This window comes from Bufo bufo, chromosome 5 (assembly GCF_905171765.1).
Source record: "Bufo bufo chromosome 5, aBufBuf1.1, whole genome shotgun sequence".
Taxonomy (NCBI): Eukaryota; Metazoa; Chordata; class Amphibia; order Anura; family Bufonidae; genus Bufo; species Bufo bufo.
The window spans coordinates 62030376-62048913 of record NC_053393.1 but is presented as its reverse complement, the minus strand read 5'-3'; the positions used below and the strand labels follow the sequence as shown (position 1 = coordinate 62048913).

The 18538-nt window shown below is 47.1% G+C and overlaps 1 long non-coding RNA gene across 1 annotated transcript; it reads left to right on the top strand.

The window, feature by feature from the left end:
- Positions 1 to 690: 690 nt before the first annotated feature.
- Positions 691 to 17666, top strand: LOC121001901. Its single transcript, XR_005779174.1, has 4 exons — positions 691 to 816; positions 10029 to 10034; positions 17579 to 17585; positions 17656 to 17666. It is a non-coding gene; the product is annotated as an uncharacterized LOC121001901 (long non-coding RNA).
- Positions 17667 to 18538: the final 872 nt, after the last annotated feature.

Below are 18538 nucleotides of genomic sequence, written 5' to 3'. Positions count from 1 at the left end.
CTCAATATCTTCACTTAAATCCCCTTGTAGCTGAAGAAGCAGGTCAATATCCAAGAGACAATTTTCCCAGTGAATGGACGACACACAGTTTGGGAGTCAACTGACTTTACTAGGCATGCGCACCTGGTTTCAAACCGCCAACAGTCTCATTTACATACAATACATAGATTACTATGGTACAAGGAAAGGTGGGGTCAGACAATAGCAAGGGCTGATGGGAGGTTGAGGGGGGACACTGCAGCTAGTTTACACTGGTCTCCCAGTGTCCCTGAGACAACACCCTGCTGAGGAAACAATGGGACAGGAAAAGGGGGAGGGGAAGAGGTACAGACAAGAAAGACATTCTGTAAGTGGCGATGTTTGCCACAATGCTCCCCCAGAACCAAGCCGGCATACACAGTCTGATCCCAATGGATCGGCTTGGGGATGTCCGGAGGAGCGCTCACAGATCACTTTTCAAGTTCAGTTTGTCTGGATAAACCGTCGGCGTTGCCATTTTGCTTCCCAGGGCGGTAGTGGATGGTAAAGTCAAAAGGCTGCAGCGCCAAACTCCAGCGCAGCAGCCTGGCATTGTCTCCTGACACCCTGTTCAGCCACACCAACGGGTTGTGATCTGTGAGTAAGGAAAAGGGTTGTCCATACAAATAGGGCTGCAGCTTTTTAAGGGCCCACACCACGGCCAGGCATTCTTTTTCTATGGCGGCGTAGCTTACTTCCTGGGGTAAAATTTTTCTGCTTAAGTAAGCCACTGGATGCTCGCCGCCATCTTCTCCGACTTGGCTCAGTACTGCCCCCAATCCAAACAAAGAAGGGTCTGTATGGACGAGAAAGCGTTTAGTTGGATCAGGGGCCGCAAGTACAGGGGAATTCACAAGAGCCGTTTTTAGTTGCTGGAATGCCTGCTCACACTCTGGGGTCCAGACTACTATCTTAGGAAGATTCCTGCGTGTCAAATCGGTGAGGGGTTTGGCCAGGGTACTGTAGTTGGGTACAAATTTACAGTAGTATCCTGCGGTACCTAGGAATGCCAGTACTTGAGTTTTGGTACGAGGGGTTGGCCATTTGGCTACAGCCTCTACCTTAGCCGGTTCTGGTTTTTGTTGGCCGCTCCCTACCCGGTGTCCTAGGTATTGGACTTCTGCCATCCCTATATGGCACTTACTGGGTTTCAGAGTTAATCCTGCCTCCCTAATACGGTCTAGTACGGCTCCTATGTGGGTCAGGTGTTCAGTCCAGGAGTGGCTGAAGATCGCTATATCATCTAGATAGGCGCAAGCGTACTCCTGGAACCCATCCAATAGCCGATCCACCATCCTCTGAAAAGTAGCCGGAGTGTTTTTCATCCCGAATGGCATGACCTTAAACTGGTACAGGCCAAACGGGGTGACAAACGCCGACTTAGGGATGGCGTCTTCGGCTAGGGGAATCTGCCAATACCCCTTACAAAGATCTATTGTGGTGAGGTATTGGCCCCTGGCCATTTTGTCCAGGAGCTCGTCTATCCGGGGCATAGGGTAGGCATCGGATACGGTCTTATCATTAAGCCTCCGGTAGTCTACGCAGAAGCGGGTAGTCCCATCCCGCTTCGGCACCAGAACTACTGGGGAGGCCCAAGGGCTTTCAGAGTGCTCTATGACTCCTAGTTGTAGCATTTCTTCAATTTCCTTGCGCATATTATCCTTTACGAATTCAGGTATGCGGTAAGGAGGTTGGCAGAGAGGGGTCTGCCCTGGTGTTTCTACTCTGTGGGTGGCTAACGGGGTGTACCCGGGGAGATTAGAAAAAGTGGTTCCTTTTTCCCTTATTAGACTATGAGCCTGCGCCCCTTCCTGGGGACTCAGCCGTTCACCTAACTGAACCTCTTCCAGGTCCTCTTTCTGGCCCTCTTTCTCTAGGAGGTCTGGGAGAGGTAAATTGTCAAAGTCCTCTGCGGCAGAGGCGCAAATAGCGGTCACCTCTTCTATGCACTCGTAGTAGGGCTTCAGCATGTTCACATGGAGCATGCGTCTGCCCCCTGCTCCAGTGCACGGGCCAATCACATAGGTGGTATCGCAGATTTGCTCAACCACCTTGTATGGGACCTGCCAGGAGGCCTGCAGCTTGTCATTATGGACTGGCCGTAGTATTAACACCTTCTGCCCGACCTGAAAGCTGCGGTCCCTGGCCCCCTTATCATACCATCTGCGCTGTCGTTGTTGGGCTGCTTGGAGGTTAGTACGTATCGTCTGGGTCAGAGCCTCCAAGCGTTCCCTAAACTCCAGCACGTATGGGACAATAGGGGTACCATTCGTAGTTACCCCTCCCTCCCAGTGTTCTCTAATAAGGTCTAAGGGACCCCTCACTCTCCTCCCGAACAATAATTCAAAAGGGGAGAATCCTGTGGATTCTTGGGGTACTTCCCTATAGGCAAAGAGCAAGTGGGGCAAAAAACGTTCCTAGTCTTTTTGAGTGTCTATGAACGTGCGGATCATCTGTTTAAGTGTTCCGTTAAACCGTTCACAGAGCCCGTTGGACTGGGGGTGGTAGGCGGAGTTTAAGATCGGTTTCACCCCACACACTTTCCAGAGTTGGTGGGTGACCTCTGCAGTGAACTGGGTGCCCCTATCCGATATAATCTCCCGGGGAAATCCCATACGGAGAATATTCGCATAAGGGCATCGGCTATAGTCTCTGCATGTACATTGGTCAACGCCACTGCCTCTGGGTATCTAGTGGCATAGTCAACTACGGTCAAGATGTATTTCTTGCCAGAGGAACTGGGTTTCGCTAGGGGTCCTATTGTGTCTACAGCTACTCGACTGAAGGGTTCTTCAATTATAGGCAGGGATCTGAGTTTGGCTTTATAGCGATCCCCTCTCTTCCCTACCCTCTGGCAGGTATCGCACGTTTGACTTTGGGATAATTCCTGATGTCTTAGTCTGGGACAGTCCGGTATGCCTCTGCGGCGCGGCCTGACAATCTACCTGCCAGCAGGGGTACTTGGTCGGCTGGGCTGATGTCGTGTAGCTGGCACAACCTTTCAAAATCCTGTAGGTATTCGTCAATATAGCTTTCTCCTTCTGTGTAATTTTTAAAAGCTTGGTAGGGAATCTTAGCTTTTCCCTGGGTAGTGCTGGTGGGCGCTGGGGCTCCTTCCCCAACTCGCTGAATAGCGTTTTGCTTCGCTACAATGTACTCCTGTACATCTGCTATCAGTCTTTCTAGTGTCTCCATGGAGGGGGTGTTTGGGTAAAAAGCTAACCTGCTATTGAGCTCTCTTGTAAATTCCGTTGGTTCTGTCTCCTGTGGAGTTGCTGCAGTGGTCGCTCTGTCCCCCTCCATGAGTTCGGCCACAAGAGTAGCTTTGGTTTTGTTGCTGGCTATTCTTCCCCTTGCTTCCAATAATTCCTTTAACGTAGTTCGTTTCAATGTTGCATAATTCGTCTCCATTCACCGTTCGTTCGTATGACTGCACATATTCTCGAACTCCGGTATATCCGAATAGCTTTTTCAACGAACTGCTGCTTTGCTGTGCTGCAAGGCTTGTTTCCCGCCGCTTGCCACCAATTGTTGCGGAGCTTCACGGTATACCCTCAATATCTTCACTTAAATCCCCTTGTAGCTGAAGAAGCAGGTCAATATCCAAGAGACAATTTTCCCAGTGACTGGACGACACACAGTTTGGGAGTCAACTGACTTAACTAGGCATGTGCACCTGGTTTCAAACCGCCAACAGCCTTATTTACATACAATACATAGATTACTATGGTACAAGGAAAGGTTGGGTCAGACAATAGCAAGGGCTGATGGGAGGTTGAGGGGGGACACTGCAGCTAGTTTACACTGGTCTCCCAGTGTCCCTGAGACAACACCCTGCTGGGGAAACAATGGGACAGGAAAAGGGGGAGTGGAAGAGGTACAGACAAGAAAGACATTCTGTAAGTGGCGATGTTTGCCACAAGGAATACTTTGCATTGCCCTTTTATAGGGTTGTTCCACACAGTCGAGTCACATTTTTGAGACCACTTCCTACTTTCGACATTGGCAGTGTGTAGCTCATGAAGGAAGTCACGTCTCATGAGCTGGCTTTGTGAGTATATAAGGTGTATGATATGCTGTCTGCACACATTAACCTTGTTGCTGTCTTGGGTAAAAGAAGAGATTTATCAGAATTGCAAAATAGGATATTTTTGGGCTTTTGTGCCATGGGTGGCAGTATTTCTAAAACTGTGCCGTGTGAACTGGTCGTGTGTAGTGAACAGTTTACTGTAGTGACTCGTGAGTGGACAAATGGCACCAATGCAAGTAAGCAATGTGGAAACTGTGGAGCCACTGATGTAAGAGGTGAATGTTAGCTGCGAAGGTGCACAAGGGTGGACTAACACACTACAGTGTGGCAAAGGGAACCAAGGGGCTACCAGATGTGTCTTATACAACTGTTCAGTGAACCCTACTGTGTATGGGGCTTCAAAGCAGATGGATAGTCACTGCACCTCTGCTAAATAAGCTGCATCAGCAAAAAGGCTTCAATGTTCGCAGTAGTATTGGTATTGGACCTCCACTGATTGGCCAGGGGTTGCCTTCTCCTATGAGTCATGTTTTCTGCTTCATCGAATAGATTGGCATGTCAGACAAGAAACATCAGATAGCAAAACACCCTGCAACCATTGCTGGAAAAACACAAGCTGGTGATGGCAGCCTTATACTCTGGAAGAGCATGACCAAGAAACTACCCTGGCCCCCCAATTTGCCAGACTTGAACCCAATTGAGCATCTGTAGGATCACCTTGATCATCGTGTTTACTCTATGGATCCTCCCCTACGCACCCTCCAACAGTTGTGAGATGCACTGTAGTCAGCATGGCTCCAGATACAAGTGGCAACCTAATAGGACATTACTGATTAACTTACAGCCCATCTAGCTGCTGTTTGTGCTGCATATGGTGGATACTCTAGATATTAGTTGGTGGTCATAATAATGTGACTGGACCATGTTGTAACATACTTACCTGACGACTCCAGCGAAGGGAGCCTCAGCACTGGGAGACAAAATGCTGAGCCATGCCCCCAGTGATGCGGTTGCGGGACGCAATGGCCCTAGCAGTCTCTGTTCCAGGGACTCGGTGCTCTAATTAAATCCCCTCCTGGCGATTCACCTTTGACAGTGATAGTCTTTGGACTCGCTAGCTGTGTTCCTGGTCCTTGTTCCTGTTCTTTATTGGATTGCTCATCCTTCTGACCCCAGCTTGTCTTCTGACCACTTTCTGCCTCTTATTTGGTACTGCCTAGCCCATCTAGTTCTGACCCATGTAAAGTATGTAAAACTCTGGTATTGTGTCTGTCTTTGTTTGTGTCACTCCTGTGACAGGTCTTAGAAGGTCTGAAAGATTATCTGCACATTAGTGATCTGACAAGCTCTTTTGGTTTCACATTGTCTGTGTGTTGCTGCTATGTCCACACCTCCTGTTCAGGTGTGGATCATGTGACCTTTACCCATCCCTATTTAGTCTGACTTTACCCATCACTCCTTGCTCTGGATAGCTTCATTTGGTTTTGAAAAAGCTGGAGTGTGGTTCGTGTTGAAGTCCTGTTCATCCATCATCCTCAGAAGTTATGTGTTCCGCTTGTTGTGTTTTGTATTCCCCCCTGGTTGTTTACTAGGCCTCAGCGAGACACTAGTTCCTTCACCAGGGAAGGAACGGGCTCTGCCCTGTCATTACCTTTAGGGCATCCGAGGGTCACCAGGGTTTTCTAGATTCCTGTGTATGGGCATCTCTACCATCGAGAGGTGCTCATACGGATAGGAGTTATGGCCAGGATCAGGGTTTTATAGGTGGTGAACCTTTTCATTCCCTAGCGGTGAGGCCTAGTGTCTTTACCCTTCCTTCTTGTTGTCTTTTGGTGTTCTCCCCTATTACATCCATGACAGTTTATTAGTCCGTATCTGCACTTCAATAGTGTAGGGACCGTTGACCAGTTGAGGTCTAGCTATCTAGGGCTTATACTGCAAGTAGGTACGGAAAGCGGACGAGTTCTAGCCTTAGGGTTCACTGTTCTTGCCTGTCCCTACCTACAGTCGTTACACGTGTATGTTGATATAATTTGACCACTGTATGGTGGTAATTATATTGTTATTTCAACTGAGCTATAGAGATGTCCCGAACTATTCGCCGGCGAACAGTTCCAGGCGAACATCGCTTGTTCGCGTTCGCCGTGGCTGGCGAACATATGCAATGTTCGGTCCGCCCCCTATACGTCATCATTGAGCAAACTTTGACCCTGTACCTCACAGTCAGCAGACACATTCTAGCCAATCAGCAGCATACCCTCCCTCCCAGACCCTCCCACCTCCTATCACCTCCTCCTACCAGCATCCATCTTAGATTCATTCGGAAGCTGCAGTGTTAGTGAGAGCAGGGAGAGTGCTGCTGCTGATTTAATAGGGAAATTGTTAGCTAGGCCAGTGTTCTGTGTCCACTCCAGTCCTCAAAGACTCATCTGTTCTGCTGTAAGGACAGCATCTGGTGGACACCTGACCATATTGGGAGGGTGTACAGGGACTGTGGGTCCCCCCCCCTTTCCTAGGTTCCCTATCCTTGTTATAGGGCCCCATTCGTTTGGGTTAAGGTTCTGGTGCATTGGGGGTTAATGGTAGCATCCTGCCGGCAGGAAGGGGCGTGCTACTGAGTGCCCCTTTATAAGGCTCTGCGTCCCCTCCCTCTTCCTCTTTGCAGAAGCGCTGTGTCCCTCCCTCCCTATTGTTTGGGTACGAGGTTTATTTTGGTGTGGGTTTTTTGGTTATGTAGGTCTTGTTAATTGGGGCATCCTATTAAGTCACAGCTGGCGGCTGGTAAAGAGAAGTTGGATACTGAGCAGGTGAACTGGCGTAATCCGCCCGCTGGGAGTTCAGCAGCTGGCGGATCGCACGGGCTCAGCTATGGTTATGCCGTTTAAAGAATTAGCTGTGGCCAACTACCAACCAACAAAATTGTTAAATAAAAGTTATAAACTTGACAAGGTTGTCTGTGTCATTTGTGGTGGGAGGGCATGTCGGGGCCAAGGGTTAGATGGTTCCCTCTCCCCTTCTCCTTTCCTGAAAGTGACTACCAACAGTCCTGACAGCACCCCAAAAAGCCCTTTTTAGGGCTAGTACATCAGCCTGCTTTTTTTTTTCTCTGTAATCTAATTGCAGTTGCCTGCCAGCGTGTGTGTCAGGCCCACAGCGTGTACTGTGCCCACTACTGCCAGTGCCCCCACTCATAACTGGTGTCACAGTAGCTTGCATTAAAAAAAGAATAATAATAAATTCACTGTAATATAATTGCAGTTGCCTGCAAGCGTGTGTGTCAGGCCCACAGCGTGTACTGTGCCCACTACTGCCAGTGCCCAGTTGCACCACTCATATCTGGTGTCACAGTAGCTTGCATTTAAAAAAAGAAAACAAATTTTTCACTGTAATATAATTGCAGTTGCCTGCCAGCGTGTGTGTCAGGCCCACAGCATGTACTGTGCCCACTGCCAGTGCCCAGTTGCACCACTCATATCTGGTGTCACAGTAGCTTGCATTTAAAAAAAACTAAACTATTTTTTTTACTTTAATATAATTGCAGTTGCCTGCAAACGTGTGTGTCAGGCCCACAGCGTATACTGTGCCCACTACTGTCAGTGCCCAGTTGCACCACTCATATCTGGTGTCACAGTAGCTTGCATTTAAAAAAATAAATACAAATAATTCACTGTAATATAATTGCAGTTGCCTGCAAGCGTGTGTGTCAAGCCCACAGCGTGTACTGTGCCCACTACTGCCACTGCCCAGTGCCACCACTCATATCTGGTGTCACAGTAGCTTGCACGCATAGTAAAACTAATTGAAAAAAAAATGACAGGCAGAGGCAGGCCACCCCGCAGGGGCGTCGTGGTCGTGGTGCTGCGATTTCCTTTGGCCCTAGAATAATCAGAGAATGACTCGACCGACAGGTAGCAGACTACCTCGCCTTTACTGCAGATATCGACACTCTGAGGAGCGATGAACCCCTTGACTACTGGGTGTGCAGGCTTGACCTGTGGCCTGAGCTATCCCAATTTGCGATATAACTTCTGGCCTGCCCCGCTTCAAGTGTCCTGTCAGAAAAGAACCTTCAGCGCAGCAGGAGGTATTGAGAAGAGAAGTCGCCTAGGTCAAAAAAGTCTAGATTACCTCACCTTTATTAAGATGAATGAGGCATGGATCCCGAAGGGACTGACAGTGGGGGATGCATTTGACTAAAAAAGGCCTGATGAGATGCCTTGGGCTAAAAATGGTCCACACGCTGCTGTATTTAATCTCTGCATGCCGGATGACTTGCGTGACTTCTCCGCCACCAACTAGGGTTCAAGCCGCAATGTTTTAGTGCACTTTCTGCCTGGAAAACATCAATTTTTCCTACAGCTGCAACAATACCTAATTTTTCAGTCATGTGTACATGTGTACCACTCATACTTGTAGCACAGTACATTGCACGGCGCACGCGCAGTGCCCCAAATTGGAAGTAAGAGGACCAACCAAGCATCTTTTTCCATCTCCCAGTTCCTAAAATCTATTCCATACACCGGACCCTGATAGGGGACGTAACAGGGATTAAACTGATACTAATAGTACTACTTAACATACCACTCATATCGGGTAGCACAGTACATTGCACGGCGCACGCGCCGTGCCCCAAATTGGAAGTAAGAGGACCGACCAAGCATCTTTTTCCATCTCCCGGTTCCTAAAATCTATTCCATACACCACACAGGCCCCTGATAGGGGACAAAACAGAGATTAAACTGGTAAGAACAGATTTTTTTAATTTAAAAAAAAGAGGACAGCCTCTGCAGAGCTGGGTATTTTTTGGCCGCGTTACTGAACGTTCATGCACAATGGCTGTAGGCTCATGCGTCCTTTTGCGGAGGTGACAAACCTGGTCAGTCAAACCCAAGGCAACATCATCGACCTCATCCCATATGCGTTTTTTCTGGAGTGTGCCCTGCGAAGAGTGCTGGAACAGGCCGTAGATGAGCATGAAGAGGAAGAGTTGTGGTCACCATCACCACCAGAAGCAGCCTTGTCGTCGTCGATTGCTGGACCTGCGGCAACGCAGAGAGAGGAGTCTGAAGAAGAGGAGTCAGAGGAGGAAGGTGGCTTTGAGGAGGTGAAAGACCAACCACAGCAGTGTCCCAGTGGGCTTGTTGTCACCTTTCGTGTTGTACGTGGCTGGGTGGAGGAAGAGACCTTCAATGACGTCAGTGAGGACAAGGAACGGGACATGGCTAGCTTGGTATCCAACCTTGAGCAAATGGGGAGTTTGCGGTTGTGCAAATGGACTGTTTGCAGTTGTTGTTTGCGGTGCGTTAAACGGGGAGTTTGGTCTGTCAGAGTTTGGTCTGTCACTGTGAAGCGGGCGTAACCCTTACACTACCTGATCGATACAACATCATACCTGATGTTTTAAAGCACGTTATTCCAAACAATTTAGGATTGTTAGGTGATTTATGCCCTTTATGGATTAAAACACGACTCTGCGTCAACTACGTAATTTTCCATGGGAGTTTTGCCATGGATCCCCCTCCGGCATGCCACAGTCCAGGTGTTAGTCCCCTTGAAACAACTTTTCCATCACTATTGTGGCCAGAAAGAGTCCCTGTGGGTTTTAAAATTCACCTGCCTATTGAAGTCTATGGCGGTTCGCCCGGTTCGCCCGTTCGCGAACATTTGCGGAAATTCGCGTTCGCGAACGCAAAATTTTATGTTCGCGACATCTCTACTGAGCTGTATAGAACTGTTCTTTAGTCACCATTAGATTTGAGCAAATTTCCCCAAATTAATTTGTGATCAAATTGTCCATTGGATTCGGTTTGGTCTGAATAAATTTAATCTGCATAAAAAGTACTCCATTTGCCCTGAAAACTTATTTGACACTCTGAGGTCTCCTAGGACTGAATCCCATGCCTTTAAAGCGTTTTAATGCCAAGACTACATAAGTAATGTCTAAGTGACAGTGACAATAGAGCTTTGGGTAAACAGATAGCAGCCAGTGGTAAAAAAAAAAAACTGCCTGTGTAATAACATACGGTCAGATTTTTTTAATTAAAACACAATTCGAAAATTAGTAGTTTTAGGGGAAAGATGCTTTTTCTTTTGTCTTCTAACCTGTAAGACAGCCATTTTGTGATTTCCAAAAAATTTAGATTAATTGGAAACTGAAGTTTTTGAAAAATTTGTAATGAATTCAGATTGTTAAATAAACTCAGCTCTATTCACCATCCTACTGCAAAAGTAGGCTCATTTGCCACTATCCAATGTAAAGTCATCCCTGTATGTACCCCTTACGGTGACCATACACATTAGATGAATGTTAACCACAACCACTTGTCTTTATTTATGTGTATGGCCATGTACGAATTCTGACTGGACAGTAGTTGCTGTAGAAATGAAGGGCAGACTGGATTTGAACATGCCTACTTGTTTTGTTCTTAAGGGAGACAAACCCTTACTGAAGGAGACAGTGGCTTATTTCTCTTTCCACTGAGAAGAACAGATAGTATATGAGTATCAGTGGTTCGGGAGGATTTGCTATTGTTTATACAAGTTTTATGGCCAATAGTGAAGACCTAATTTCTTGAAGTTCAGTTCCGATTCAATTTGACAGAATTATTCAGGTGTTTCATTTTGGTTTTTAATCATTAAAATCTGAATCAAAAGTGCTCTAAATCCCATGAAAAGTTGTTTGACATTCTGAGGTCTCCTAAGTAACTCATTTCAAGCTCTATATTGTCACATACTTCCCCCAACCATGCCCCAGCGTTGAGCCCAGCAACTCTGTTGTGGTGCAAACGGGGTCATTCTGTTGCAACCAACCCCGCTGACAGTCGGGCTGGTCAGCTTATCAAGGAGCAGGGACACTGGGGCAATTAGGCTCGGTTCCAGCTTTGCAGTCAGTGGGGGATTTAAACTGCCAGTTGCTGGAAACAGGTACTTGTGATTGGTCTTCTTTGCTACACTAGCATTTGTAAGTTTTTGAACTCCTGGATCTTGCCATCTGCTTGGACTTTGACTTTGCCATCTGACCAATAATATTTCTGACACTACTACCTGGTATTGACTGTGCCTGTTATTTGACACTATGGGGGTCATTTATTAAACAGAAATATGCCTAAATTAGCCGTATTTCTGGAGCAGATTGTGGCGCAAAGATCCTTTGCTCCACAACCTGTGACTTCTCCCTGCTCACGTCAGGTCTAAAAAAGGGGGAGTGGCGTGAGAAGGGTCTCATTCATCATTTTCTACACCTGGTTTAGGCATAGAAAATGGTCTAAATGTAAGACAGCTAGGAAGCTATCTTACATTTAGAAGTGGTGGTGGATCTACATAACTACGGTCATCCACTGCCAGTGCAGGGGCTTATTAAGACCAACATCTAAAATGCCGGTCTTAATAAATGTGCCCTTATGTTTATATCTGGTTTTTAATCTTGCTTGTTTTTGACTTAGCTTTTGGATTCTGATCTGGACCTGGTTTTGCCTATCTGGTTCTGACCTTTTTCTGACTAACTACTCTTTACCCCTCTAGGTTGGAACCATACACATAGTCAAGTTAGGGACTGTTGCAAAGTTGTGGGCCTCTGTTTATGGTAGATTTTACTAGTAGGTAGGGACAATGGTGGGGCTGCACTGTTCCCTACCCTATGTGACAGACGTACCATATATGACTATGCTGGTGGTAACAAACAGCCTCTTTAAAAACAAACTGCACTGTAGTTTTTTTTTTAAATGGGCCAAATGTTTGCTTTTTGGCATCAAATGCCTACCAATGCACATACACACACCGCCTGGGTCATGTGATCATCTTTCTTCATCTCATCTGTCTTCTGATCTGAAAAATAGCTGATGCACAACCTGCATCACAATACTACAAAAAACGCCACTTAGCACCAAAGGTGTAGATTTGGGAATCTTAAAAATATCATCATATGACATATCACTGTGGCATTTAAAAGCCAAATAAGGGGGGGATTTCACTTTGATTGACTTTGTTCTCCATGACCCAATTGCGATTATTGGGTCAATGGAGCCCAAAGTTTATACTAACTTACACGCCAATGGGTGCCTTTTGGGGACACTATACCGAACAAAAAGTGTTCCCTTTAACTAGACAGATCAATAACCCAAATGATACAAAAAACCCACAAAAATATTCACTCTTTTGGGTGGCAGTGGGACAAAGCTTTACTTATTTTATTAATATAAGGTGATGACACCATCTTATGCCAGAACCAGTAGTTGCTTTGTTGCCAGCTGTAACCCAGTGCTTTATCTATTTTTTTAAATTTTTATTCAAAATGCAATAAGCCAAAAAAGGTGAGGCCACCAGACCTCTGTCAGGCCAGTTACAGATTGGGTTTCCCATAATCTCCCAGTTAACCCATTCCTGTTCTGGCCCCTGTAGTCTGGAAGTACAGTACAACATCCACCATGGTGCCAACAAGAAGCAATATACTGTATATGATAATACTGTATGATACATATAAGTATTTTTAATCTGCATAACACATTGGTCTTGCTCTATGGCTTTTTTCCATTTCTTATGAAGCGTTAGAACACTGATTTCAAATGGTTACCAGCTGGATTTACAGAAAACCTAAAAGACAAAAGGTCCCTTCTTATACATAATACACATGTATCTCTCCCTATCTCTGATTACATTTTCGGGAAGATTTTGGATGTCAGTGTAAGCCCTGCTCTGTGGAAGCTGGAATAGGACTCTGTTTAAGAACAACAGCCCTGGGCAGTCCCTTTGGAAACGATCAGCCTGTCTACTCGGATAAACAAAGGCGCCTATTGTTTGCCACGTATGTTTTAAATACTACTGTAAAATTCTATTTTGCAGCACTAACACATCCTGATTATACTGAAAACTCGGTGGAATACAATTTAGAGACAGATTACTGCAAGAAGAGTGATGCAAGAGATTTGCCTGTTGACATGTACAGTATAGAGATAAATTATTCATGCAGACACAAAACCAGGGCTTATCATAGTTGTTGAAGCCTGACATCCTATCTTTATTATTCAAATAGTTCCTGAAAATAGAAAGTCACTTTTTAAAAGCCTAATGCTTGTGTTAAAGTTATGCAGAAAGCCAAGAAATCATTTCATTGGAACAGTCACCTGGTCGGAATATTAAGAATTAGATAAACCGTATGGATTTTTCCAATGACATCTCTGCATCATATTGGATTACAAGTAAATGTAAGCATTATTTCCATGAACATATGAACAGTATGCTTCACTAGAGATGTCGCGAACATAAAATTTTCTGTTTGCGAACGGTGAATGCGGATTTTCGCAAATGTTCGCGAACGGCAAACCGGGCGAACCGCCATAGACTTCAATAGGCAGGCGAATTTTAAAACCCACAGGGACCCTTTCTGGCCACAATAGTGATGGAAAAGTTGTTTCAAGGGGACTAACACCTGGACTGTGGCATGCCGGAGGGGGATCCATGGCAAAACTCCCATGGAAAATTACGTAGTTGACGCAGAGTCAGGTTTTAATCCATAAAGGGCATAAATCACCTAACATTCCTAAATTGTTTGGAATAACGTGCTTTAAAACATCAGGTATGATGTTGTATCGATCAGGTAGTGTAAGGGTTAGGTCCGCTTCACAGTGACAGACCAAACTCCCCGTTTAACTCACCGCAAACAGTCTATTTGCACAACCCAAACTCCCCATTTGCACAAGGTTGGATACCAAGCTTGCCATGTCCCGTTCCTTGTCCTCACTGACGTCATTGAAGGTCTCTTCCTCCACCCAGTCACGTACAACACCAAGGGTCCCCGAAAGGTGACAACAAGCCCCCTGGGACGCCTGCTGTGGTTGGTCTTCCACCTCCTCAAAGCCACCTTCCTCCTCTGACTCCTCTTCTTCAGACTCCTCTCTCTGCGTTGCTGCAGGTCCAGCAATCAACGACAACAAGGCTGCTTCTGGTGGTGATGGTGACCACAACTCTTCCTCTTCATGCTCATCTACGGCCTGATCCAGCACTCTTCGCAGGGCACACTCCAGAAAAAACGCATATGGGATGAGGTCGATGATGTTGCCTTGGGTTTGACTGACCAGGTTTGTCACCTCCGCAAAAGGACGCATGAGCCTACAGCCATTGTGCATGAGCGTTCAGTAATGCGGCCAAAAAATACCCAGCTCCGCAGAGGCTGTCCTCTTTTTTTTTTTTATTAAAAAAAATCTGTTCTTAACAGTTTAATCTCTGTTTTGTCCCCTATCAGGGACCGGTGTATGGAATAGATTTTAGGAACCGGGAGATGGAAATAGATGCCTGGTCGGTCCTCTTACTTCCAATTTGGGGCCCTGCGCGTGCGCCGTGTAATGTACTGTGCAATCCCAATATGAGTGGTGTGTTTAAGTAGTACTATTCCTATCAGTTTAATCCCTGTTACGTCCGCTATCAGGGGACGTGTATGGAATAGATTTTAGGAACCGGGAGATGGAAAAAGATGCTTGGTTGGTCCTCCTACTTCCAATTTGGGGCACTGCGCGTGCGCCGTGCAATGAACTGTGCCACCAGATATGAGTGGTGTGTTAAGTAGTACTATTCCTATCAGGGGACGTGTATGGAATAGATTTTAGACAACACAAAGAGTTGTCAATAGTTGACACACTCATGACATAAATTTTATTCCTCTATGCGTCAATCTTGGTGTAGTGATGACTGTGCTCGTGCGCACGTTTGGGAGATTGCAGGCGATGGGGTTTTTCAAAGTCTATGGTCGTGCTGACTGAGGTAGTTCAGTGACAGTTAAGTGACCCAGAAAACAATGATTCTGCAGTGTGGGCCCATTGTTGGCCTAGTAGGCTTTAATGATCACCTTAGATGATCACAAAGAAAATTAATGTTTTTTCTATGCAAAATTATCCAGCTGATCGCTTTTGGTCTGTTCACAATGAAGCAACGACCTTATTTAATCTGGGGTGTGCCAACATTGCCATTGCCAACACACTCCTAGAAGTGGTCGCTTCATTGTGATACGCAAGCCCCTTCACCACAACAAGGTAACGATCACGAAGGGGAATTGACACATGTATATGCCTTTTTTTTTTTTTTTTTGCAGCCACAGTGCAGCACCAGAGGCCAGAAAAATTAGGCATGTACACATGCCTGAAAAATTTGGTATTGTTGCAGCCGCTGCAGCCAGAAAAATTGATGTTTTCCATCAGAAAGTGCACTAAAACATTTTGGCTTGAACCCTAGTTGGTGGCAGATAAGTCACGCAGGTCATCCGGCATGCAGAGATAAAATACAGCAGCATGTGGACCATTTTTAGCCCAAGGCAGCTCATCTCATCACCAGGCTTTTATTAGTCAAATGTATCGCCCACTGTCAGTCCCTTCGGGATCCATGCCTCATTCATCTTAATAAAGGTGAGATAATCTAGACTTTTTTGACCAAGGTGACTTCTCTTCTCAGTGACAATACCTCCTGCTGCACTGAAGGTCCTTTCTGACAGGACACTTGAAGCGGGGCAGGCCAGAAGTTCTATCGCAAATTGGGATAGCTCAGGCCACAGGTCAAGCCTGCACACCCAGTAGTCAAGGGGTTCATCGCTCCTCAAAGTGTCGAAATCTGCAGTTAAGGAGAGGTAGTCTGCTACCTGTCGGTCGAGTGGTTCTCTGAGGGTGGACCCCGAAGGGCTGTGGCGATGCGTAGGACTTAAAAAGCTCTGCATGTCCTCCATCAACATCACGTCTGTAAAGCGTCCTGTCCTTGCCGGCGTGGTCGTGGTAGGAGGATTACTTTCACCTCTTCCCCTGTTAGATTCCCGTTGTGCTGTGACATTACCCTTATACGCTGTGTAAAGCATACTTTTTAATTTATTTTGGAACTGCTGCATCCTTTCCGACTTGCAGTAATTCGGTAACATTTCAGGCACTTTCTGCTTATACCGGGGGTCTAGTAGCGTGGCCACCCAGTACAGGTCGTTCTCCTTCAGCCTTTTTATACGAGGGTCCCTCAACAGGCACGACAGCATGAAAGACCCAATTTGCATAAGGTTGTATGCCGAGCTACTCATGTCCCGTTTCTTGTCCTCAGTGAACTCACTGAAAGTCTGTTCTTCCCCCCAGCCACGTACAACACCACGGGTACCAGATAGGTGACAACGAGCACCCTGGGATGCCTGATGTGGTTGGTCTTCCTCCTCCTCCTCAAAGCCACATTCCTACTCTTCCTCACACTCCTATTCCAGCGTTGCCGCAGCTCCAGCAAGCGATGCTGATAAGGCTGTTTCTGGTGGTGATGGTCACCACAACTCTTCCTCTTCCTCTTTACGCTCATCTACGGCCTGATCCAGCACTCTTCGCAGGGCGCGCTCCAGGAAGAAAACAAATGGGATGATGTCGCTGATGGTGTCTTCGGTGCGACTGACTATGTTTGTCACCTCCTCAAAAGGGCGCATGAGCCTACAGGCATTGCACATGAGCGTCCAGTAACGTGGCAAAAAAATTCCCAGCTCCACAGAGGCTGTCCTAGCATACTCGTTGACGGCTTTTTCTTGTTGGAGCAGGCGGTCGAACATTAGAAGTGTTGAATTCCAACGTGTCAATCAAGCGCCTCACTGGCATGTTGTTTCGCCGCTGGATATCTGAAAAGTGCGCCATGGCCGTGTAGGAACGCCTCAAATGGCCACACACCTTCCTGGCATGCTTGAGGACGTCCTGTAAACCTGGGTACTTATGCACAAAGCGTTGTACAATCAGATTCAACACATGTGCCATGCACAGCACATGTGTCAACTTGCCCAAATTCAATGCAGCCAACAAATTGCTTCCGTTGTCACACACCACTTTGCCGATCTCCAGTTGGTGCGGAGTCAGCCACTGATCCACCTGTGTGTTCAGGGCGGACAGGAGTGCTGGTCCGGTGTGACTCTCTGCTTTCAGGCAAGTCAACCCCAAAACGGCGTGACACTGTCGTATCCGGGATGTGGAATAGCCCCTGGGGAGCTGAGGGGGTGCCGTTGATGTGGAGCAAGACGCAGCAGCAGAAGAGGACTCATCCGAGGAGGTTATGGAAGAGGATGGAGTAGGAGGAGTAGAGGAGGTGGCAGCAGGCTTGCCTGCAAGTCGTGGCAGTGTCACCAACTCCTCTGCAGAGCCACGCATTACATGCTTGGCAGTCGTCAGCAGTGTAGGTGATATACCTGCCCTGACCGTGCTTTGCAGACCAGGTATCAGTGGTCAGATGGACCCTTGCCTCAACACTGTGTGCCAGACATGCCATGACTTCCTTTTGCACAATCTAGTACAGGTTGGGGATTGCCTTTTGTGCAAAGAAAGTTCGGCCGGGTACCTTCCACTGCGGTGTCCCAATAGCTACAAATTTTTGGAAGGCCTCAGACTCCACCAGCTTGTATAGTAAAAGCTGGCAGGCTAAGAGTTCCGACAAGCCAGCTGTCAGACACCGGGCAAGGGGGTGACTTTGTGACATTGGCTTCTTACGCTCAAACATGTCCTTGACAGACACCTGACTGTGGGCAGATGAGCAGGAACTGCTCAAGGCGAGAGACGGAGTGGCGGATGGTTGAGAGGGGGCAAGGAGGACAGCAGTGGTTGATGTGGCTGAAGATGCTGGACCAGGAGGAGGATGGCGGCTTTGAGTTTGTGTGCTGCTTGTACTCATGTGTTGATCCCATATGCGTTTGTGATTTGAGATCATGTGCCTTCGCAAAGCAGTTGTACCTGGGTGGGTGTTGGATTTCCCACGGCTCAGTTTCTTTTGGCACAGGTTGCAAATGGCATCGCTGGTGTCAGAGGCAGACACACAAAAAAAATGCCACACTGCTGATCTCTGCAATGACGTCATTCTGGTGGTGGCAACAGCATGCGTCGATTGGCGTATTGTCTGGCTGACCCCAGGTGCCGATGCATGCTGACTGACTGTGCCACTAACTCCTTGCGACGACCTCCCCCTGCTTCCAACTCGTCTCCTCCTCCTCTCTGTCTCCCCATCTAAACTTTCCCCCTGTTCTTATTCTCTTCGAGCGGGCACCCAAGTGACATCCACGGACACATACTCATCATCAACCGCTTCACTTGTATCTGACAACTCAGCAAAGGAAATAGCAGCGGGTACAACATCATCATCAACACACCGTACGTCCATGTGTGTAATGCTGCCTGACTGAGACATATCCCTGTTATCTACATCCTCTGGCAATAATGGTTGCGCATTACTCATTTCTTCCAACTGATGTGTAAATAACTCCTCTGACAGATCAAGTGAAGCAGCTGTGGTGCTAGTGTTGGTGGTGGCGGCAAGCGGGCGAGTGGTAACTTAAGAGGTGCCAGAAGCTGAGCTGGAGGAGGATGGTGCGTCAAGGTTCCAAGCGGAAGCTGTAGAAGATTGGGTGTCCTGTGTTAGCCAGTCAGCTATGTCCTCAGAACTTTTCGAGTTCAGGGTCCGTGGCCTCTGAACACTGGGCATTATTCTAGGGCCAAAGGGAATCAAAGCACCACGAACACG